At 35.1% G+C, this 21,113-nt stretch overlaps 1 long non-coding RNA gene across 1 annotated transcript; it reads right to left on the bottom strand.

Annotated features, from left to right (window-relative positions):
* Positions 1-721: 721 nt before the first annotated feature.
* Positions 722-19,629, bottom strand: LOC147829264 (uncharacterized). Its single transcript, XR_015449305.1, has 3 exons — positions 19,512-19,629; positions 4,223-4,330; positions 722-3,116 (listed from the first exon to the last, which is right to left on the bottom strand). It is a non-coding gene; the product is annotated as an uncharacterized LOC147829264 (long non-coding RNA).
* Positions 19,630-21,113: the final 1,484 nt, after the last annotated feature.

Here is a 21,113-nt window from a genome sequence, read left to right as displayed (position 1 = left end):
TGAGAGTGGACATCCTTGTCTTATTCCTGATTTTAGAGTGAAAGCTTTCAGGTTTTGACTACTTAGTATAATATTGTTTGTCTGTTTGTCATAGATGGCTTTTATCAGATTGAGATAGAGACTATCTATTCCAATTTTCTGTAGAGTTTTTATCATGAATGAGTGTTGGATTTTGTCAAATGCTTTTTCTTCATCTATTGAGATGATCATATGATTTTTGTCCTTGGATCTGTTAATACAATCTACTACATTTTGTTGATTTATGTATGTTGAAACATCCCTGCATCCTTGGGATGAGTCCTACTTGAACATGGTATAATCTTCTTGATGATTTGCTGCATTCTGTTAGCTAATATCTTATTGACAATTTTTGTACTTATGTTCATTAGGGAGATTGGCCTGTCAGTTTATTAAACATATTATACAGCATTATGGATGCACTATAGCAAGCACTCTAAAATATAGCATTTAATTTAGTAACTGCTAGGCTTAAAAACAGTTTCAGAGAATTAAGTTACCTGAGGTACCCAGAGCTTTATGATGCTAGACTCTCCACACTCTTCTCCCAGAACATGGTGCCACCTTAAAATCAGGTGTCCATTTCTACAAGAAATAATATATGCACTTCAACCACATGAACACGAAAACTGAAGGAAACTGACATTCACAAAATTTCCAATGTGTGCTCCTTGTGAAGCTAGGTATTTAAAATATTATTGCCTTTAATAATTCCAAATGAAAAGTGTTAAATTATCTTTGACATTTTATTAAAAATGAGACTCCAGGATTAAGGTACTTGCTCAAAGCCACACAGCTGATTAATGAAGAGCTGGGCATTGGTGTGTTTGGCTGTGCTCTTTGCACCTGACATTGCAAAGTAGGGAAATATGTAAGGGTTACAATGTGTCTCCCAGGCAGCAGCCAGAAGAAGATTCTTTCTGATTACAATAGGTCAATACATAAGTACATGGCTGGACATATAAACATTTAACACTACATTACATTGCTTATATTTAAACATTTAACTATCTCAAATTATTATTTACTTGAGCTCTGTGGAAACATATATACAAAGAACCCATGAAGAAATGTCTTCACTCGAGCCAAGCACATTTTATGGCTTTGATATGCTGATCTATGTTTGTTCAAAAGCTTCCCCTAATGTGACTGATGAATAATCTTGTACTTGAGAGGGAATGTGGTGGATTGGTGGTAACCTTAAGATGAATCTGATTTGAATGTGTATAGATAGCCACAAGAAAGATTCCCTCCATGAGACTCTGGAAACTTTTTCTGTATTCTCAGCAGTATTTCCAATGAAACTGTGGATAGAAGTGATTCACAAAAGCCATGGGCATTGACTCTTAAAACACAAAGTCAAAAGATTCTGTCTCCTACTGTGGAGTCATCTCCATCATTCCTACCCCTAAGCCAGAGAAATGACATCTACAAATTCTAGTGTATTTAGGGTCAATGACAATGGCAAAGGATCCTGATGTGTTGCTGAATTTTGGTGTGTTTTTTTAAACAAATCATCTTCCAGTTGATGCCAAATGAAATATCTAGTGCATAAGATTTTTATTCATCCCAATTTTGAGAAGTAGCTGCTTGGCAATAGTGATAAATGACCTGGAAAATGCCAGGTGAATGGAACAAGAAGGAGAAGGAGAAAAAGGAGGAGGAGGTATCATCACAATCATTTCACTAAGTTGCCAGGATGTTTCTATACAGCCAATTTCTTCACAAAAATGTGCCAGGGCTACACTGTTTTTTTTAAATTCTAGAAATCCCAACATATTCTGTTTGAACTGAATTTACAGTGGATCCTCAAGTTATGACTGGCCAGACATACAAACAACTTGAGTTAATTAGGTTAATAGAAGATTCATCTGCTTCTTTTACCCAGGTAAACATCCAGATCTTAGCTGTATTGACTTATTACCAACCGTTCCTCAGGAACCGATTGAGTTTTAAGTCAATGGTCCACTATATTTAAACCTCAAGACCAGGTATTCTTTTTGAATTGAAAATTATTTTAATAGCTAGTATGGTTTCATCTGTTAATGACATTGAATCATGGTAAGGAGATATTATGAATCGTGGGATGCATTTGTGATGGTTATAATCTTTAGAATGATCTAGTTCATGTTTTTAAAACTCTAATATAATGACCACAAAATAAATGGCATAAGTCAGCATATTATAAGGGTCAATAGGTTAAACATTAATTTTTATGTCTTAAGATGTTCATATGTTAAATTAATTTGAGCCATTAAATATTTTACTCATAACTAAACTTGGGATTTTTGCCATGTAATAACTTTATCAAAAAGGTAATCATTAGTAAGTGCCTATTTTTTAATGGCTTCAAAATTAATCTGAGAAGAATCATTAAAAAGTTACAGAATCAAAACTATAGTTCACATTATCTGGGACAGTAGAGAGCAGCAAACACTCTGGTCAAAATCAGTAAAAATATAAATGCACAACCTGATTGGTCATTCAGATAAATAGTCCAAAGGGATCCTTTTATCTTTGGTAAAGAAAGGGCTGGCTCTGGATGGAAACACCTGCAGTGTTAAAAATAAATTTAGAAACATATGTCATGGAATTCATTGCATAAAGTCTAGCTTGAGACAGAATTCTCTTTATTAAAACTAGTATGCCAGGGGCTTTTGTGACTTCCAGTTCTTTTATCACCTTGCAGTCTTCCTATTGATCAATTGCCTGTTCAAATGATCCTTTGTCTTCCCCCTGGAGAAGGCAACTTCATTTCTCTTAGAAACAGCTCCATTTCCTGTTCTGTGGCTGGGGGCACTGAAGCATAGACCTTCTTGTTCTCCCATCAAAAGGTGTCATTAATTCTAGGGTGCTTGACAAACATGTTCTTTTGCAAAGACACTGAGGAAATAGTAAGAAATTACTGTCCCCCTCCCTGCTGGTGCAAGATTTTTCTATTTCATCTCTTGTAGAAAGTTTCTATAGAGTAAGTATATAATGCACTTTTTTGTGGTACTGAGGAATTTTTTACTTTCCATTATACCCTTTCCTTGTGTCATTTTTCCAAACTCAGTGGGTGTAGATCTGACCATGCAGAGATGTCAGCCATTGATATGCTAAAAGAAAAAAAGAAACTCATGTGAATGGAAATAAATCACATTTAAGAAACCACTTTGGAATTTGCCATCCTACCTAATTCCTTTAGTGCTACTCAGAGAATTGCTTATAAAAAGTGAATAGAAGCTTTTATTTTTCTTTGGGTTAATATGTCAACTTTGGCAGGGTAAACATAAGATTTATATCTGTAATAAAAACAATATTGTCATTCTCAAGGTTCACAAATACCTAAGGTGGTAATACTTCAAGTATGAATTTTTAGTTTTTCATCACTAGTTGCATTTATTCCCTGGATTTCTCTAAATATGCTAAAAATAAAAGACAACAAAAAATAATAACAACAATAACTCTTACAAAAAGCATTTTTCTGGAGGCTTCCCTGGTCTCCAGAGTATCAGTTGGAAAGGATATGAGGCAAGGGTAATTGCTAATGCTGCTTATATGTTTAAAATCATCTCTGTAGAAAGAGTCCCACAGTTTCTTGTTCTTAGTTTCTTCATTTTGGAAAGTCTTTTGAGAAAACAAAAATTAATGTGTATTTATTCAACTGAAATGGAGACTTTCTATAACTGTTTTTCAGAAGCCATAGAAGAAATCTAGGCTTATATTTTGAATATGGAAATTCTTAGTGATGAAAGCCATACTTAGTAAATATGGAATGTGTGTTTCATACTTTAGTGTTCTTGAAAATAATAGCTATGCCAGTGAACTTCAAGATGATGAAGTTTAATGAGCACTGGAGTCTGAACAGATCTCACTGCTAGGATCCAAATATGACCTCTCAACCAGAAGTGTGCATAGAATCTGCTAGTCAGCAGAGTTGTGGCTCTGGAGGGAAAGCCTCAGGTGCCAGTGAGAAGAGCTGGTGTAAGTCACAGAGGAAGTGAGACCCTTGGCTCTTCTGAAGTGCAGCTGGGTGCTAGACAGGATTCCACTGGGAAACTAGAGCTGAGATTAGGGTGGTTTGTGAAAAATGCCAAGAAAAGCATCTTTGGGGCTGCTGGGGCAGAGTGAGACATGAATAAAGAAATCATTAGCCATTGCAGACTTCTGAAAGTTGAGGAATTATCTAATAAAAACTGCTGCCTTTATTCCATGGACTTACTGTTTGTTTGTTTGTTTGTTTGTTCCTTTTCCTCTTTCTGTCATGGTTGGTAGTTGACATGCAGCTAGGTTGAGTGGTTCAGATTCTCTGGCACTGGTGCCATCTGGCCTGGGAATTATAATTAAATATTTTTGTGAAATAGATACTATCTTCTAGCAATCCATTTATATCGGCAGAAGAATAAGATTAGTTCCAGAATTTGAGCGGCAAATATTATTGGAAAATGTTCCCTTCATATGACGTGGCAATGAAAGCAAGTAGAGAGTACAGAAAGGGTTATGGGATTTCTGCCAGTGTTGGTCTCTCCTTTCATACCAAAGTGAAAAAGGAATGATGTGGAAATACTGAAAAAAATTATCTCTTACCTATATGAATCATGTCAAGCTTTTTTTTTCCATTTTTCTATAGTAAATTTATTTTTTTTAAATTCTTTTATTGGTACATTTTAGATATACAACACATTTACGTTTCTCATTGGGAACTTGTACCTTTACATGATGCATCTTGGCTCTTATTTTTTCCCCATTCCCTACTCTCCCTTCACCCCCTCCACCCTTCCCTATTACAAAGACTTTGTTTCCATTTTTTCATTTTCTCATATTAATTCCATTACCTTCTTTCCGTTCCCCTACCCCTCCCACTTCCCCTTCCCCTTTGCCCCTTTTCTTCCTATTTCACATTTTCTATTTTAGCTTTTAGTCCTTATTTACACTTTCAGTTTCTCACACCAACAAAACTATTCGGTATTTACACATGTGTGTCCTATTTATTTCACTTAAGACTATCGCCTCAATGTGCATCCATTTAGCTATAAATGTCTCTAATTTCTCATTTTTTATGGCTGAGCAGTACTCCATTTTATTTAAAAAACCACATTTTCTTTATCCAGTCTCCAGTTGATGGGCATTTGGGCTGTTTCCAAGTTTTAGCTATTACAAACTGTGCTGCTATGAACATGGATGCACATATATCACTGTGGTATGATTCTTTTAATTCTTTGGGGAAGATACCCAGCAGTGGAATAGCGGGGTCAAATGGGACTTCCAGTCCTAGTTCTTTGAGGTATCTCCATACTGATTTCCACAGTGCTTGCATCAGTCTACACTCCCACAAGCAGTGGAGCAGGCTTCCTCTTTCCCCACAGCCCTGCCAGCATTTGTTGTTGGTTGATTTCATGATAGCAGCCATTCTTTCTGGAGTGAAGTGGAATCTCAGCGTTGTTTTCATTTGCATCTCTCCAATGACCAGTAATGTTGAACATTTTTTTAATGTATTTATTTGCTATTTCTACTTCTTTGTCTGAGAAATGTCTGTTCATTTCAGATGCCCATTTTTGGATTGGGTCTTTAAATTTGGGAAGTCTGATCTTTTTAAGTTCTTTATAGATTCGAGATAGTAGACCTTTGTCTGAGGAAGAGCAGGTGAAGATTTTTTCCCACATTGTGGGTTGCCTCTTCACACTGCTGGTGGTTTCTCTTGCTGTGCAGAAGCCTTTTAATAAGAAGAGATCCCACTTGTTGATTGTTTGTGCTAGTTCATAGGCAACTGAGGTTTTGTTCATAAAATCTTTTCCTACACCAATGTCCTCAAGAGTTCTATCTAACCTCTGTTCCAGCCAGTTCAGCATTTCTATTTTAATATTTAGAACTTTAATCCATTTCGATTATAGTTCAGTACATGGCAAGAGATATAGATCTAGTTTTAATCTTTGGCAAGTTGAAACCCAATTTATGAGCACCATTTATTAAAGAGGATATCTTTCCTCAAGTGAGGGTGTTTGGCTCCTTTATCCAGGATGAGAAGACTGAGTGCATCTGGAGTTGTTTCTGCATCTTCTAATGTGTTCCACTGGTCCTCAGGTCTATTTCTTTGCCAGTACTATGCTGTTTTTATCACAGTAGCTTTGTACTATAGTTTCAATTTGGGGATTGTGATACCCCCTGGCATTTCTCTGTTACCTAGAATTGCTTTTGCTATTCTGGGACTCTTGTTGTTACAAATGAATTTTTGGATTGTTTTGTCAAGGTCCATGAAGTATGCTGCTGGGATCTCAATTGGAATTGCATTGAATCTATATAGCAGTTTTGGAAATATGGCCATTTTCACTATATTGATCATTCCTACCCAGGATCAGGGGATGTCTGTCCATTTCGTGATATCACCTTCAATCTCTCTTTTCAGAGTGCTATAATTTTCAGACAAGAGGTCTTTGATTTCTTTTGTTAGGTTGATTCCTAGATATTTCAGTTTTTTGGATGCTATTGTGAAAGGAATTATTTGCCTTATTTCTCTCTCAGTGAGTCTGTTATTTGTGTAGAGGAAAGCTATTGATTTTTTCTGTGTTGACCTTGTATCCAGCTAATTTACTAAATTTGGTTATTAAGTCAAGAAGACTTTTGGTAAAGTTCTTGGGGTCTTCTATATACAGCATCATGTCATCTGCAAATAATGACAATTTGACTTCATTTCCTATCTTTATTCCTTTTATTTCTTTCCTCTTGTCTAATTGCTGTGGCTAATGTTTCCAAAACTATATTGAAGAAGAGTGGTGATAGTGACTTCCTTGTCTTGTTCCTGATTTTAGTGTGAAGGATTTCAGTGTTTGACCATTTAATATGATCCTGGCTGTTGGTTTTTCACAGGTGGCTTTTATCAGTTTGAGTTAGAGACCATCTATTCCAATTTTTTGTAGGGTTTTTATCATAAATGCATGTTGGATTTTGTCAACTGCTTTTTCTGCATCTATGGAGATAATCATATGGTTTTTCTCCTTGGCTCTATTGATAGAGTGTATTACATTGATTTGCTTATGTTCAACCATCCCTGGGATGAATCCCACTTGATCAGGGTGTATGAACTTCTTGATGATCTTCTACATTCTACTTGCCACTATCTTATTAAGGATTTTTGCACTTGTGTTCATTAGTGAGATTGGCCTATAGTTCTCTTTTTCAGTTGGGTCTTTCTCTGCATTGAGGATCAAAGTGATGCTTTCTTCCAGGAATGAATTTGGGAGTATTGCTTCCCTTTCAATTTCATTAAAGATTTTAAACAGTATTGGCAGTAGTTCCACTCTAAAAGTCTTGTAGACCTGCCTCGCAAGCACAAGGTCCTGAGTTCAATTCCTGGTACCAAAAAATACCCAACTAAATGTCTTGTAGAATTCAGCAGTGAAGCCATCAGGACCTGGGATTTTCTTAGTTGATAAGTTTTTAATTATGTTTTCAATTTCATTGGTTGATACTGGGTTGTTTAGAATTTTTAGGTTTTCTTCCTTCAACTTTGGTAATTCATACATGTCTAGGAATCTGTCCATTTCTTCTGTGTTGTCCATCTTATTGGTGTATAGGTTCTGGAAGTAGGTATTGATGATCCTCTGGACTTCTGCTGGGTCTGTTGTAATTTCACCCTTTTCATTCCTAATTGCATGGATTTGGGCCTTTTCTTTCCTTTTTCTGATAAGGTTGGCTAGGGGTTTGTCAATTTTATTTATTTTTTTGAAGATCCAACTCTTGGCATCATTGAATTTTTGTATTGTTCTCTTAGTCTCCATTGCATTCATTTCTGCTCTGATCTTTATAATTTACTCCCTTGTATGAGCTTGGGTTTGTCCTGCTCTTCTTTTCTGAGAAGCTTGAGGTTCAACATCAGATTGTTTAATTGGGCTCATTCTGTTTTCCTAATATGCATATTCACTGCTATGAATTTCCCTCACAAGACTGCTTTCATTGTGTAGCATAGATTCCAATATGTTGTATTGTCATTGTCATTTAATTGAAGCAACTGTCAGATTTCTTTAATTTCCTCTGTGACTCACTGGTTATTCAGAAGTGTGTTGTTCAATTTCCACGTGTTTATGAAATTTTTCCAGTTTCTTTTGCTATGGATCTCCAATTTCATCACACTATTGTCTGATAATATACAGGGGATAACTTCAATTCCTTTGCACTTACTTAAACATGTTCTATGCACCAGTATGTAGTCTATTTTGAAGAATGACCCATGTGCAGCTGAGAAGAATGTGTATTCTGATTTTGTGGGGTGGAACACTCTGTAAACATTTGTTAAGCTCCTTTGTTGAAGAGTTCGATTGAGTTCTAGTATTTCATTACTTGTTTTTTTCTAGTTGATCTATCCATTTGTGACAGTGGGGTATTGAGGTCCCCCACTACAATTGTATTAGTGCATATATGACTTTTCATGTCCATTAGTATTTGTTTTATATAGTTGGGGGCACTAGTGTTTGTTGCATAGATATTTATGATTGTCATCTCTTCCTCTTGGATTCTTCCCTTTACAAGGATGTAGTGTCCTTCTTTGTCTCTCTTAATCAGTGCTGGTTTGAAATCTACTTGATCTGCCAGGAGGATAGCTACTCCTGCTTTTTTTCAGGTTCCCGTGGCATGGAGTATTGTTTTCCACCCTTTAACTTTCAGTCTATGAGTTTCCTTTTGAATTAAGTGTGTTTCTTGTATGCAGCATATTGTTGGATTTTGCTTCTTGACCCATTCTGCCAGTCTATTTCTTTTGATTGGTGAGTTGAGACCATTAACATTGATGGTTATAACTGATACGTATTGACTTATCATTGTCATGACTTTTTCTTTTTGTTAGATTCTCCCCCTTTACATTTAATTTCTTGCCATGCCCGATGGGTTCATTCTGCTGTGTTTCCTGGGGTTGTGATCCTCATTGTCCTAGGATATTGTCTAAAATTCTTTGTAGTGCTGATTTGGTAATCATGAAGTTCCTAAGGTGCTCTTTGTCATGAAAGTATATTATTTCCCCAACAATTTTGAAAGATAGATTTACAGGGTACATCAATCTGGGTTGGAGGCTGTTTTCATTTAGGGTTTGGAATATGTCATTCCAAGCTCTTCTTGCCTTGATGGTTTGCATTAAGAAGTCTGCTGTGATTCTGATGGGCTTTCCTTTGTATGTGATTTCTTTCTTTTCTCTAACTGCTTGTAGAACTTTTTTCTTCTGTTGAGTTTCTGGAATCTTAACAATTATATGCCTATGTGTAAATTTTTTTTGATCAAGGCTATTTGGAGTCCTATATGCCTCGTTTATCTGTATATCAAGTTCTTTTCCCCTGCTTGGGAAGTTTTCTGCCATTCCTTCTGTGAAGAGATCTTTTATGTCATCTCCACTTTCTCTTGTTTCTTCTTTGACTCCAATCCGTCTGATGTTATTCTTCTTTGCATCGTCTAACAGCTGCTGGATCAATTTCTCATGGTCCCTTACAATTTTGAAGCAATTTTTCTTTTCCTGGTCACTAATTGCAATCTTATCTTCTATATCTGAAATTCTGTCCTCACATTGGCTCATTCTGCTGTGTAGACTTTCAATGGAATTTTTCATGTCCTGGAAATCTATTTGCATCTGTTTTATGGATTCCATTTGTTTCCTATGTTGAGATTCCATCATCTTCCTTAGCTCCTCTCTAGATTTATTAATCATGTCTTACACTACAAGCACAATCTCTGCTGTTATCTGAGAAATTATTTCTTATTTCATTTATTCCATATCCTGTTTTGTTGCCAGTTCAGGGTGTTCAGGTGGTTGAGTATCAGAGTGTTCCATCTCATTTCCCTTTGGGGTTGCTGTAGGTGAACTGGAAGTCTGGTTTTGAGACTTGTTTCCATGCCTTCTCATTTCATCCCTCGGGGCAGGGGGGTGCTGTTGGCACCCACGCTGCTCACCTCCTCTGAGCTGGGAGGGTTGGGAAAGCATCTCAGAAGCCCCTTCCTCTGAGCGGGGAGTGGTGCGATGGCTGCTCAGAAGCCCTTTCCTCTGGGTCGGGTGCAGCAGGATGGACAGTGGCCAGGAAGCCCCTTCCTCTAGGCCAGGAGCAATGGGATGGATATATATATGTATTTTTTTTTGATAGTGCTCTAATTTCACAAACTAATTGTAAAAACATTGTTCCTTGATAGCTGATTTTACATATATGGATCAGAAGGTTGTGTCCATAGAATGTGAAGCTCTGGGGAGGACTAATAGGCATAGAAATATTCTTCTAAATAGCACAAAATAGACAGTATGCTATCAATGTAGTTACAAAGTAACTCAAACACAGTGTGGAGATATGAAAGAAATAAGACATAGTAATAGAGAAAAGGACTAAATGTAGGGCTTCATAGATATGATAAAGGCTCTGGACTTGTGTCTTGAGGTTTTTGTGCAGAGGTGTGTCATTCTCAGTGAAATGAGAAAACAGGCTTTCAGAGGGAAAGTTAGATGCAAAAAGGCATGTTAGAAAAAGCAAGAGTCTAAGTAACCAAAACTAGTGGTTTGAATTCATGAGACAATCATGGATGTAGGTGGAAGTCACCAGATTCTGACGGTATTCTGAATATTGATAAAACATTGGATAAAGGGCAGGAAAGAAAGAAAGGCATCAAGAATTCATGATTGCTCCCTGAATAAATAGTCATCTTTTTCTAAGAGTGTAATACCAGGAAAGCATGCTAAATTGAAAGAGAATGGAATTATGTGTTCAATTTGGCATCAGCAATTTTCAAATTTGGCATTAGAAAAAAGATAAAAATTAGACTTATGTAAGTATCCCTGGGGAATTCTTGAGTAGATGGTTGGTGTACAAATCTAGAGCTTGGGAAAGAAATTGTGGCTAAAGATTTATATTTGAAAGTTACTGGAACATAGATACATTAAAGGTTGTGAAAAAATTAAATCATTTAGTGAATGAGAACACATAGTACAGAGGTTGGAGGCTGATTGCTGGACATGCTAAATTTTAGCAGTTGGGGAATAGGAACATAACCCAGGAATGAAGGACAGAAGAGAAGCCAGTAAGTTTAAAAAAAAAAAAAAAAAAAAAGACCAAGAGAGAACATTCCAGAGGCCAAGTATAGAATGTGTTTCAGTGAGGAAGGAATGGAGAAGTGTGGCAAGTAACACTGATTGGTCCAGTAACTTGAGAACTGGAAAATGAGCATGATTTTATGAAGAAAAGGCCAAATTCAAGCTGCTTGGCTTTTCTTTTCTCCAAGTACCACCTTATCAAATTTCCTCAGCATTTGGAATGCAGACTAATTAGACTATTTATTTTTGAGATTAAATTGGACTGCTTATCCCAGTTTAAGAGAGCCAATCTGTGGTGTAATATATGGTGTGATTAGTATGCTGAAAATCCCTCCCTCCGTGCCATTAGCTGGGCTCCAACTCAGTGAGTGTATTAGGTGTACCCTGAGGACATTCTACCTAGATGCAAGGCACATTTGAGGATATGCAAATAAATTCTGCAAAACAGCAGCTCACTCACTGGACATTAATACACAGCCACCTCTCCAAAGTCATCAGGAAATAAGTTTAAAACCAGCCTTATTGGCTTTAGTAATAGTCAAATGACAAGAAAAACAAACTATTGCTTTCTGTGAACACAATTTGATGGCTGATATGATAGAGTAATTGGCAAGGCTTTTGGAGACAAGTTTCATTATGTGTAGGTGTAAAATTTTCAGAAATTTTATACCAGAGTGGTAGAATAAGTCTTCCAAACTAAAACATTTGCACATCTCTGAAACACCTGAATATACGTAAGCTTGTGAGTCATATATATAAGTATATATATATATATTTAAATTAATTTCCAAATATGTAATAATAAGAATCTGGACTTTTAAAACAAGCATTATACTCATATTTGGTCCTTTTTCTGTAAATTTCTTAATTTTAATGATCAGGTATTCAAAGTAAAGGCTTTGTGTTTTATTTTTGTCGTTTAAAGCATCATTTTTAAGGAGAATGGAGGTAATGGAGTACAGGGTAATTAAAGTAGTAGTTAGCTTTTAATCTTTTGTTCTTTCTCAGCTGCTTTCATGGATAGTATACTCAGTACTGACTAGGAATAACTATTAGTCAGTATTTTATAGAATGAAATAAATTAGCACATCCATAAGTAATTATAAGCCAAAATGTAATTGATTTTCATGTTCCTGACATTGTACTAAGCTCTTGATATATAATTAGTTCTTCAAAAGCATCCTGAGGTAAGACTATTTCATAGAGACCCATTTTAAATGATGGAAATTGGAATTTTAAAGATATTTAGTGAAATTAACAATAATTTGGCACACAGGCTGTTAGTTAATATCCTATCCTATCCTGTATAGATATCGACACTCCAGTCTCCAATGATATGATGGGCATTAAGTCTTTTACAAGTAAGAATGTCTGTTTTCACACACCTATGACTTAGTCTTACAGATCTATCATTAGAATAATTTGTGAAGGTTCCCTGGGGTTTTTAAAAGGTAATAATGTATGAGGTTAGGTGAGGGTGACACAATGCCTAGCCCATCAACAACAAAGATTCATTTCTTATTACCAGTCATCACTTTCATGAAAGCCTACAGACCTGGAAGAGTATAAAGCAGTAATTTTAACATGTTTTTGCTAATATTCCTTTCAAAGAATTGTAAAAATAGAATGCTTTAGGCATGTTTAAGTGTACATTTTTAGAATATCCTTTTAAAATGTAAGCAAATACAATATCCATTTGACATTCATCATTACTTAGCAAAATATTCATGCACAAGCAAAGCTCTTCTTTAGTATTTGGAAATTTCAATTTGGATCAATTTTCTTCTTGAAATATTATTTCCTTTTTCTCTCTTCCCACTTAAATTCATCCTACTATAAATTTTTTATTCAAAAATCTTTATATTAACCACACATTTTTTCATTCCCAGCTGTGACAGCAGCATACATATATACATATATATACATATATATACACATATAAATGCCTACATATACATATGTATACATATATATGTGTATATATGAATTACAATTAAAATTTTAGACCTCTTTGATGATGTGTTCTTAAAAGTTAAGAATTTTTTTCTGGATGTAACTTTTATCATGATTATTGATGTGCAAATGATTACCTCGTATTTTAAATTATGATAGATAAGCTTTCCTCATTAAAACATAAATTTATTGTCATATTTCTTTTTTCATCAATTTTTATGTTTTAGTAGTGTATATTTGTACTGTGCGATGATGGCATTCCTCGTGGGGAGTTGGAACATGCACGTAACGCATCTTGATTCCTTTCCCTGCCCTCACCCACTCCATTGCTTGGTCTCCTTCCCATCTGCAAAAGATCTGTATCCCTCCTTTCCATATTCCTGTGAAACAAATCACACAAACAAGTTTAAATATTACATGGTTTCTCTTATATGAGAAACACAAAATATAAATAAGGATCAAAACTCATAAAAACTAAAAGTTAAATAGATTTCCTAATAAAGTGCATATCAATTGTTTCTTCATTCAGTGACCTGAAGTTTTACATCTAAAACTCTAAATTATAGGATTTGGTAGGCGAGCCATGCCTCTTACTAAATGTGAGTATGGTGAGTCAGATAAATGAGGTAGGAAAGAAGAAAAGCCTAAATTTGGACCAGGGCCATATTCTTGGGCAGATTAACTTTAGAAAAGATATGTATGGAATCCAAGAATATTTCAATTGATTGTCATTAATACCACCTCTGATGAGAATCACTTAAAAACTCTTTAGTACCACAGGTTTTTCTCCAGGGAAGAAAGAGGCTGGTTCCACAGTTGGATCCTGGAGGTAAATGACAGTGTTTGCCAGAGAATGAGAGAGAGAGAGAGAGAGAGAGAGAGAGAGAGAGAGAGAGAGAGAATATGAATGTGGAAGCAAATGATTAATTACTGTATACAACTTTGTTATTTTATTTCCTATTGTAAGTGGTAATAATAAGGTAGTCACTTTCTACAATTATGTATTTGAATTCTATTGGATTGATATTTTTATAAAAATATTAGCATATATAAGTAATTTAACTTATAAATATTATATTTTATTTTATAATGCACATATGTAAATACAATAATCTCAGCTTAAATTTTATTAGTGTTATTAAAACTTTTAATTTCAAAAGGAAAAAATTATTAATTTCATCAACTAATGGCAAAATGTCATATTACTTCTTAGTCTCATAATTCTTTCTATTGATAAAGTTGAAATATTGACTCAAACATAATTGTGTGAAGTATAATTCGTTTTCTCAACATGTGATCATTCAGCCAATATTTTTACTCAGCCAGCATTTATTTTGTACCTTCCATATGCTAGGTACTATTCTAAATTCTGGAGATAATAGTATTGAACAAGACCAAATCATTGTCCTTATGAGGCTTTCATTTTAGAGGAAGAGATAAAAAATAAATAAAAACAATATGTAATTTTCCCACTAGATATTGCAAAGTGTCTTGAGGTTTTATTTTTATTAATAGTGAATATATATGAATAACATGTAAATTTTGTTATGCCATTTTTGAACACAGTATTTTATTTCACTTATTAATAAATTAGAAAACCAGGAAGATGTTAAAACATATGCAAAAGAAAATTTAAAAAGCACAGATATGGGAAGTGATGAATACTGGAGTAAATCTGAAAAAAGATTCAAGAAAACCTCTTCCTGGAGGTTTGGTAGGTAAATGCTTTTATATTTATATGGACAGGAATGATTTTTATTACTAACAACTTTCTGAAAAATACAGTTATTAAAAAGCTTAAATGTATTTAATAATAATAATACCAAACAGTGCTAGACAGAATGCCAAGTGAACAGTTTACCTACTCATAATCTTTCACATATTTTTGACAGTCTACTCCATTGTGATCATAATCTAAAAGAATATTCTTGATCACATGTAAAGTGGTCTGTTTGTGATATAGAAGGAAAGGCCCAGTGTTCCCCAAGAGGTACTTTGCCTTTCTTCCTTCTTTGACTGTCCAGATGGCGGAAACCCCTCTGGCTGTCCGTGGCTACATCAGTTGCCCCACAGCTGTTCTGGGAGCTTCTGCTTTGGCTGTGGCAAGTGTCAGGTACGGGTCTAACACAGTGACTCTGCCCCACGCCTCACTAGATAGCGACCTTTCTGTAGCCACTCTCACTACCATTTGTAAAGTCTCTCTCCTACCCATGACTAAACCGAAAGTCTGAAGTTAGCCAATGGCACGCTGCACATGTATGACTTTGCCATTTTTTCTAAATAAGTTAATTTCCCCACCCGAACTCTTAGCACTTCTACCTATACACTCTTTCTCCTGATACTCTACATTAAGTCCTAAAAGTGTTTCCCAATGCTGTATTTTTGCCTATTCATAAAACTAACAGTATTGGGTATTAAAAATCAATTAAACATCAATACAATTATAGTAGGGGACCTCAATACCCCACTATCAAAAAATAGATAAACTAGCCAAAAATATCAATAAAGAAATATTAGAATTGAACCAAAGCTTTGAACAAATAGACTTAATAAATATATACAGAGTTTTCTACCCAACATCAACAAATTGCACATTCTTTTCAGCAGCACATGGAACTTTCTCCAAAACAGACCATATATTAGCAGTTAAAACATTTTTAAGTAAATCCAAAAGAATCAAAATTTTACCAAGCATGGTATCATATCATAACACAGTAAATCTAGAAATCAATGTAAAAGAAACCACAGAACTTATGCAAATGCATGGAAATTAAGCAACACACTTTTGAATAATCAATAGGTCACAGAAGAAATTGAGGAAGAAATAAGATGTTTCCTAAAATTAAATGATAGTGCCAGTAAAGCATATGAGAATTTATAGAATACAACAAAACCAGTCTTAAACAAGAAGTTTATAACTAGGAAGGCCCACATCGGAAAACAGAGTGAGCACAAAGTAAATAACTTCAAGATGTTAGAAAAACAAGACAAGAAAAATCCAAATTCAGAGTTATTACAAAGAAGAACAGAGCAGAAATGAAGATCAGAACAGAAATCAATGAAATGATGATCCCTCCAAAAAGCCAAGACAAACAATCAATGAATTAAAAAGCTGTTTCTTGAAAGAATAAACAAAATAGACAACTCTTTAGCTAATTGTACTCAAAAGGAAAGAAAAGACATAAATCAATACAATTAGAAATGAAAAAGGTAAAATCACAATGGACATAAGGAAAAATCCAGAAGATTATTAGCAACTACTTTACAAACCTCTACCACAATAAACTGAAGAATTAAGACGAAATGGTAGATCCCTAGATTCATAAAAATTACCAAAACTGAATCAAGATTTTAAAACTCTATATAATCCAATAATAGGCAATGAAATTGAAGCAGTTAAAAAAATTAACTTACTGACTAAGAAAAGTCCAGGACCTGACAGATTCACTGCTGCACTCTACCAGAACTTCAGGAAAGATCTAAAATAAATATGCATCAAACTCATTAATAAAGTTGAAAGAAAAATAGTACTCTCAAATTCATTCCTAGAAGCAAGCACTAACCTGATTGCAAAACCAGACAAGGATCCAACTACAAAAGAAATCCAGGCCAATCTCTCTAATGAATATAGATGAAAATTCTCAACAAGATACTGGCAAGCAGAATGCACTGAATCATCAAAAAGATCAGACATCATGATCAAGTAGAATTTATTCCAGGGATGCACAGATGATTCAACATACACAAATCAATACATGTAATATATCACATAAACAGAACCAAGGACAAAAATTACAAGATCATCTGAAGAGATACATAAAAAAGACTTTTGCCCATTCCAACATCAGTTCAAGATAAGAACTCTAAAGAAAATAGGTAAAGAGAAACTTATATCAATCTAAAAAAGCCATTTATGGCATGCCTGCTGCCAACATTATATTAAATAAGGAAAAACTGAAAGTTTTCCCTCTAAAATTGGGCGCAAGACAAGGATGTCCATTATCACCACTCTCTTTGACATAGTCCTCAAGATATTAACCAGAGTAATTAGGCAAAAGAAACAAGAGATTTGCATAGGAAAAGATGAAGTCAAAGCATCATTATTTGCACATAACATGACCCTTTACTTACAAGACACAAAATATTTCACCAATATTCCTGAACTAATAGCCAGATTCAGTAATATAGCAGGTTACAAAATCAACTCACAAAAATCAATATTATTCTTGTGCTCTTGTAATGAGCTCACTAAGAATTTAGGAAAAAATACCATTCGTAATACTATCAAGACAAATTAAATACTTAGAAATAAACCTAATCACTAAAGTGAAAGACCTCTACAACAAAAATTACATCAGCCTGAAAAAGGAGATTGAACAGGATCTTAGAAAATGGAAAGATAACATGCATTCCTGGTTAGAAAGAGACAATATAATTACAAAGGCTGTTACTTCCAAAACTGATATAAAAAACTAAGAAAGGTAGATAGAAAAAAAGAAAGATAGATAGATGATAGATAGATAATAGATAGATAGATTTAACATATTCCTAATCAAAATACAGCAGCATTCCTCACAGATCTATAGAAAATAATCCTGAAATTCATATGGAACCAGAAGAGACTCAGATAGCAAAAGCAATCCAGGGTAATAAAAGCCAAGAAGGAGGCATCACAATCCCAGATTTGAAGTTATATCACAAAGCTACAGTGATAAAAACAACATAGTACTGGCACAAAAACAGACACAAGGAACAATGAAACAGAATAGAGGAAGTGGAAAGAACTCCAGGCAAGTTCAGCCATTTGATCTCCGACAAAGGGGTCAAAAACATACACTGGAGAAAAGATCGCCTCTTTAATAAATGGTGCTGGAAAAGGTGGATATTCACATGCAAAAGATTGAATCTAGAACCATATATCTCACTATGTACTAAACTAAAATGAGACTGGATTAACTGTCTAAATGTTAAAATAGAAACACTTAAGCTGCTGGAAGATAAAATAAGTAAAACTCTCAAGGCATAAGCATGGGCAAGGGCTTTCTGAATAGAAGCCCAATTGCACAAGAAATAGTACTGAGAATCAACATCTGGGATCACATCAAATTGCAAAGTTATTACACAGCAAAGGTAACAGCCAATATACTGAAGAGACATCATACAGAATGGGAAAAATGTTTTGCCAGGTATTCTTCAGACAGAGGACTAACATGTAGAACAGTGGTGGTGAACCCATGGCATGCATGCCTCAGCAGGCACACAGAGGCATCTATGTCACAAGTGAACCAAGTCACCTCAGCATTGCTTCAGGACCCAAGCACTGGATAACAGTGAATACAGGGACAATGCTGCCACTTTGCAATAAATACATGGGTTTGGATTGCAGTTTGGGCACTTGGTCTCTAAAAGGTTTGCCATCACTAATCTAGACTATATAAAGAACTCAAAAACTTAAACCCTCGAAATAAAAGGCCCAATCAAAAAGTGGGCAACTGAAATGAATAGACACTTCTCAGAAGAAGAAATACAAATGGCTCATGAATACATAAAAATACTGTTCAATATCACTGGCTATTAGAAAAATACAAATTTAAACAACACAGAGATTCCAACCTACTTCTGAAAGAATGGCCACCATCAAGAAATCAAACAATAACTAATGCTAGTGTGGCTGTGGGGAAAAAGGAGTTCTATCTTGTTGGTAAGAATGCAACTAGTACAACCACTATGGAAATAAGTATGGATATTCCTCTAAAAACTAAAACAGAAATTCTGTTTGACCCAGGTATTTCCCTTCTGGGTTCCTTCCAGAAAGAGTTAAAGTCATATTACAGTGATATAGTAGCTACATCTTGGAAAGGCCCTATATGACCAATAACAAGTGAACAGATAAAGAGAATGGGGCATTTATACACAGTGGAGTACCTCTTTACCATAAAGAAGGAAAAACTTGAGGCATTTTAATTAAATGGAAGCACATTGAGACCACAATATTAAGTGAAATAAGACAGATCACAAGCTTAAATAGTGCATGGTATCTCTCATATCAGAAGTCCAAAATGTCAAAGTGCAGCATTAAAGATAAATTACATAAAATAAGTAGATTTTTTTCAAATGACAAGGGGGACACGATTATAGGGAGGGAACAGAGGGGAGAGAAAAGGGATGAAAAAATAGAATTAAAAGAAAAGAAATGGAACTGAGCTCTTGCAAATGGGAAGGAGACCAAGAGGTGGAAGGAGAGGGAGGGAGGGGAGGGGAAGGCATGGAGAAGGAATTAAGATGTGTTATATACGTGGGCCAACTCCACATGAGAGATGCAATCATTACCTACTGCTAACATCTACTGATTAAATTTTTTTAAAATAGTAAGGCTCTGCTTCCTGGTTCACAGATGTCATCTCCTTGCTGAGCCCTTAGACAGAAGTAAAAGCAGGACCAGTCTCCGAAGTCTTTTTTATAAATGCACTTATAAGAAAAGAGAAAATAAGCGATCAAGACCATTTACCTCCCAAATGTTCCACTTCCTATCAGCAATGCACTGGGGATTAGGATCCAACTCTGGCTTTTGAGGAGAAATAAACATTTGTACCATGTCAGGTCAGATTTGTTTGCTGTTTTTCCTGGCAAAGAGCTAGTCTAATCAATGGTACTGGATCTTACCAGGAACTAGTGAAACAACAGCAGCAGACAAGCAGTACCTGGAAAAAGGGAAGGTACCACATGTGAAGGTGAAACATCAGCTAGATTTGAAGCATTCTTACCAGTTTCTCTGTGCATTCCAGACAGGTGTTACAGTGCTGCTACTAAAAGCTGTCCACATGCCTGGGAGCTGGCACCATCTAGATGTATGTGGACCTTTGCATGAAGATGAAATAGAAGTGAGATACTGAGTTTTCAACATAATATTTGGAAACATTAGGAAGAATGATTATATTCACTAGAGGCAATGTATTAGACTAAAAGCACTCACACTATTTGGCCATGTAACTTTCTCATCTTTCCTGAGAAAATATTGTCCAAATAGATAAAGTTTTAAAACTGGCAGTCGTTTAATACAGCAATGCCACTTATGAGAACTTAACTTAAGAAAACACTGGGATATCAAAATATTATTATAATATATCAATATATAAATAGAAATAACCTAGCATTCATCAATCTACAATTGGTTATAAAAAAGGAAATGTTCAGCCATGTCATGAATTTCATCTAATTTATTCTTTCACTTGACAAATATTTAAATTCTCATAGTATTCTAGGTACTAGTCTGTATTCTGGCCACAGAAATGAATACAGCAGAGAAAAACCTCTGCCATCCTAGAGATGGCATTCTATTGGGAGAGAGAGACGAAACACAATAGTACATAACTATGAGTATGATATATACATAGTCTATAATGTTAGTACTAAAGAGAAAAATAAAACAGGAAAATGTATGTTGATATTCTAAATAGAGTGTCTGTGAATGATCCTGTGAGAAGGAGAAATTTGCATTAAGACCTAAAGTAGTCCGGAGAAGAAGCTGTGCATATCTCAGAAGAATGGGACCCAGTACAGACTGAATAGTGAATGCAAAGCCTCTGAGGAATAAGGAGCCCTCATGGGTGCCTCAGAAAGAGCAACAAGGTGAGTAATAGGTAATGAGGTCTTTGGAAAGCATGAATCATAGAAGCAATGTTACCTGTCTACATTGCAATAAGGTCATTCTGGTTGCTGTGTTCAGAAAAGACTAGACTTAGTCAGAGGGAAAAAGGAGACCAGTTGTAAAGTTTCTTCAAGAATCTGAACAAGGAAAGATAAGCCTGGAACCTGGGTGTAGTAGTGGAGCGAGGGAAGAGTAAGATTCAGAGTTTATTTGGAAAATCAATACTACTTCATTCTATCATATCAAGTTGAAATATCAGTAAATGTGTTAAAAATAATATCAAGTTTTTTTCTTGCATAATAGGAAGTTGTCATTTACTGAGAGGGAAAAGCAGTTAAGTTTGATAGATGACATTAGAAAATCAGGTTTGATGTTGAATTTCAAATATTGAAATTCAAGATGCCTATGACACTTCCAAACAGAGATGCCAAGTAGGTATTTGCAGGTAGTGGCAAGGAATTC

The sequence above is a fragment of the Heterocephalus glaber genome, unplaced genomic scaffold (assembly GCF_053883595.1).
Source record: "Heterocephalus glaber isolate CG9 unplaced genomic scaffold, H.glaber_assembly_v1.0 deba00000676, whole genome shotgun sequence".
Taxonomy (NCBI): Eukaryota; Metazoa; Chordata; class Mammalia; order Rodentia; family Bathyergidae; genus Heterocephalus; species Heterocephalus glaber.
This window is presented reverse-complemented; position numbering and strand designations above follow the sequence as displayed.